This window comes from Mizuhopecten yessoensis, unplaced genomic scaffold, assembly GCF_002113885.1.
Source record: "Mizuhopecten yessoensis strain PY_sf001 unplaced genomic scaffold, ASM211388v2 hete_36168524, whole genome shotgun sequence".
Taxonomy (NCBI): domain Eukaryota; kingdom Metazoa; phylum Mollusca; class Bivalvia; order Pectinida; family Pectinidae; genus Mizuhopecten; species Mizuhopecten yessoensis.
Genome location: NW_018485295.1, coordinates 1 through 4744, shown reverse-complemented (window position 1 = coordinate 4744; position 4744 = coordinate 1). Strand labels below are relative to the sequence as shown.

General features: G+C 35.2%; 1 long non-coding RNA gene across 1 annotated transcript; it reads left to right on the top strand.

Annotated features, from left to right (window-relative positions):
• The first annotated feature begins 2505 nt into the window (after positions 1–2505).
• Positions 2506–4643, top strand: LOC110444744. The gene is made up of 2 exons (XR_002462280.1): positions 2506–2624; positions 3003–4643. It is a non-coding gene; the product is annotated as an uncharacterized LOC110444744 (long non-coding RNA).
• The last annotated feature ends 101 nt before the right edge of the window (positions 4644–4744 follow it).

Genomic DNA, 4744 nt, shown 5'->3' with positions numbered 1-4744 from the left:
GATAAGGCAGCTCCTGCGAATTCCTCAAAATTGCATTGATTAATAGTATATGCTAATGGTATTGAATGTATAAATTGTATATCTATGTACTGCAAAACGCTTTAGGGTGGGTAATTCTACCTAGGTTGGGCGCTATATCAAATGTTGTAGATTATTATTTTTGTTTGCCGTGTATCGCCTGGTGTCATGTAATGATCGGCACTGATACAAACAACCAAGCAATGCTTGTCTTCCGTGTATTGCCTGGTGCTATGTAATGATCAACACTGATACAAACAACCTAGAAATGTATGTCATTCATACATGTATCATTTATCATTATGGTTACAACAAGCAATGTATTAACGAGGGTAAACGCTGTATGCATTTGTTTTCTTACATGTAGATTGATGCTCATTTTCAAACTATATGACTCAAACTATAAAAAAGTACTAGTAAACAATATGTCAAGTTCATTAAATACTCGACATTAGGTTCTGAGAACAAGACCATGTGTTTAGCTTTATCGACAACACCCGTCATGTTTATCTAACTAAAATCCAAGAGGGACATGAACAAGCATAATGAAATAATCGGCCTTCAATTCATTCAAAGAAATAGCATATTTCGCCAAGTTCATGATAGTGACTGTAAAATTGCCCGTGGTCTTCATCCATCTGCATCTTTAGAACCCCGTGTTTTAAGTTTGTCCATTACCAGTCGACATCTATCACGGAAATCATGACATTAGGATCAAGTTCTTTAATATCAAAGCAACTGCGACATAGTAACTCCATAAGTTTGGTAAAAAAAGGAATGTTCTATCGAGAAAGGTAAAAATCCACAATCGGAAAATCCAAATTGTCACCCTTATCGTACAACTTGGTAGTACAGGGAACCTGTTGATTTAGTTTTAAGTAAAACTTCTGTTCTATAAAACGTACTATTTGTATTTCAATATATTGTCAAAAAACATTGAATAAAACCAAGTTTAAACCAAAAAAATAAGAAAAACCAGCTGATATAGACGTGTCCATAGTGACCCCGATTTCAATTTCAGGAGGGTATTTACAATTGACATAGCCAATAGAAGTTAATGCAAGAATAAAGCCGAAACTTTAGTATTTTCGAAAAAAAAATTGGTGTCACATAATTGATCCATTTTAATGCAGTATGTGTATATAAATAAGAAATGATTTGATACTTAATCAGCAAAATAAATATAGCCCTGTCACGCAAGCAATCCAATTTCCATAGCCACCGTTTGGCTATGATTACGCCTCGATAATCACCATGACAATACGTGTAATCACGATGACTTATCGATTTATACATTATTAAATCTTCCTTCTCACAACCCGTAAGTTGGTAAGAAGAACATTATCATTGCTGTTTTCCAGAAATATAGATGGCATGTAGATAAAGCCCAGTTCTGCAAATATGACATGTTTCCATGGCAATGTCATATCGCGATTTCTACAGGGAATGTCACAAGAGACGGTAAATAGTGGTAATTTCTACCTCCACGTCCGTTGTCTCACATAGGATATTTCGACCAGGGTTTGAAACCCTCACGGCTTAGTTCCGGTCACAAAAGTGTGCGAAGTGAACAATTCAAATGCTTTCCTTTGCAAATAGCAACTCAATTTAAGGGAAAATTCTAATTCATAAACACGAATATTTATTGTTGAGATCCTGTGTAATTTAGACATGACTCACTTTTGTTCTCCATCAAAACCAAACGTTCAGAAAAACAATTAACGAACATAAAACAATATTCCTACGTCACCGAGTCCTGATGTCACGATTAATAGCAATGTGTTTCAGCTAAAGATTAACATACGCGTACGCTGTAAATAAATGCCAAATAGAGGTGACAGATTATCACACAAAGACTGAAATCAACAAATAGAGCTGACAATCACGTATGCAATTCTCTTTCACGTACCTTAATTAAACCCATTAACTAAGATAGGCTGTATCTAAACAACCGGAAGAAATAAAGTGTAACAAGATTAACCAATGAGATGGAGTATTACCAAAATAATTGTTTTCACTTTATTTACATTAAAACCGAAAAATACTGTGTCATAGAGGAAAGAAGGTCGGATTTAAGGTCAATTTTTGGTGTAGTAACAGATAATTTAAGTGTCTGTCCTTTAATCAATGTCATAGATATACAGTTTGAATAGTAATATTCTCATGAACATCACATTTTGTTTTTCATTTTTCCCAAAGGAGTCATCTTAATACAAAATGTAACGAAGAATAGCACAGTCAGTGAAACCAGTACACCAGATGGCATGCACTTTCGAATTTACCTGCAAGGTGTATTTTTCAGTTTTTGGAGGCATAAACAATAACGTTTTTACCAAACGAATTGTGTGTTACCATGAAGTTTAATTTACCCATATAGGGACTTGCCTGATTACAACAGAGCAATACATATAATATAATATAGTCTGTGTTTTAGAACTTTACAAATTGGTTTTACTCTGTGATGTACCTTTACCTTTACAGAGCGAATCCACTCCCTCAATTTGACGTGTTACACGTGCACGGCTACGGTGCCAAGTGACCCTTGTGTCCATTCACCCAACCAATCAGAGGTGGTCATGTGTGCTGATGATAAACCATTCTGTCGTGTAAGTCATTCAATAGATTCCATGGCTTTTTGTTTCAATCCATTGAAATATATTATTATATTCTAGATTGACCTCTACTAGACATACCTCATAAATTCCCTGTCCACTACTTGTTGTTTAGCTTCCCTGTTCTATTGCTTTCTGTGTTTCGAAAATGTCTGGATATCATGTAAACTGAAATTCAGCTGCCTATAAAGATAAGCAAATGTACTTTTCCATGAAAGTGATAAAATGAGGGCATTATGGATATGTTGCATTTAAATTATATAATGCTCTACCACTACGACAGCCATAAACAATTTCGAAAGAAGGGGAGATAATTTCATGCGAAGGAAACTATACAATAAACACTTAGACACAGAGCTTTGTCTGTTACAGGTATTACGTGTGGATTCCCAGTACGGGGACCTCATGAGCTTTGCCCGGGGGTGCTCCTCCGTGTGTAAGAACCACTGTGGTATCTGGGGAGACGATGTGGATGAGGAGAGATGTCACTCCTGCTGTCGTACCCAACTGTGTAATGTAGGTAATGGATGTGTGAGGCCTTACACACTGTCCGGCGATCTTCTGACAATAACACTGGCCATGGTCTACATTGTACAACTGAACTGACGGACCGAATGGATGGTGGTTAACTGGCAATAATACTGCGCATAATTTACATTCAACATCGGAGCTGAGAGACAGCACAAATTTACCTTTTAATTGATATTTATCTTCGATGATAGTGATAACTTGGAAAAAGCACTCACCATGATCTTAATTTTATATTGGAAATGAGGGGTCAAACAGACTAAGAGTTTAACAATGTATGTCGTTATGTGACCATCGTGTAAATACGTTTTACTTTTGAAACATCATTCCTTTTTTAAACAATTTTAAGCATGTCAGTGACTTGAATGCAATTTCATATGATTAAAGGTACTGTATGTTTTCACTGTGAATATGCACACAGCTGCTACACAAGAACTATAACCAAACAGTGAATGACAATATCAGAGCCACAGGCTGTAATCGCTAAATCTTCCATCGATTATGTCAACACTCAACTAGTAAGCTACCTGCAATGAAAAATGAAGAGCTATGTCGATAACTCCAAATAACGATTCGTATTTCAAAACAATATGGCGAGTAATACCTTGTAAAAAATAGCAAATGATAACTGAGGTTGAGAAGTAAAAAGACTTGAGTGTCCCCCGTCTTTCTTTAACTTTTCAAAAGAAAACCTTTATCTTAAAAGAACTGAGCGTATAATATTTCACTTATATATATAACACTTCAAAACATCGATTAGATTTGTGTTTCACTGAATAAAACCTCATTTGAGGTTTAGGAAAATGACGCCAAACTCTATGAATTACGTGTTTAGACCTTTCGAATCAGTTACATTAATCACAAATGAAATGTCAACGAATGGACTATTTTGAAAACTTTGTTATTCTTCCCTGTGTCATCACCTGATACCTTATTTTGAGATGAACGCCATGACGTCTGAGATTCAAATTTACTCATTAGTTATTTTGCTATCTATGTCATACCTGAAATATATTGGGCAGGTGATTTCGTATAAGGTGGCAAGTATCTACAATTAATACATCTCACTTGGACAGACACATCAGCATGACAGCCATTTTGTCATTTTTGTTTTGGAAGGTATTTATCTGTGATACATTTGAGTCATAAGAATCGTTTATTTAACAATTTAGTCACATAGTTAATTTACCAATGAAGCAAATACATTTTTAACACTTTTGTAACATATTTTCTTTGGCGTTGTCTTTTTCAAAGCTTCGGTGCCATATCAATTATCCATATCGTGACGTCAATATACAATGTAACAAAACAATGACAATGGCATAGCTACTAGATATATTTTTTAATTTTTAAGCACATAACTAAGACTGTATTTGATATGCAAATCATTTAGTAAAATCTCGATGGTAAAATTTGATCTTAACCAACAGGGTGTCCACTTGAAACATCACAAGACAATTTCAAAATAAAGTACGATGAAATGACGCCAAATGTTTTGAAGATACTTGATATTTTAAATGTTCCCTTGGAAATACGTACTACAATGGCGTGCGGACTCCATTGAACCAGTGGAATCCAATGAACGG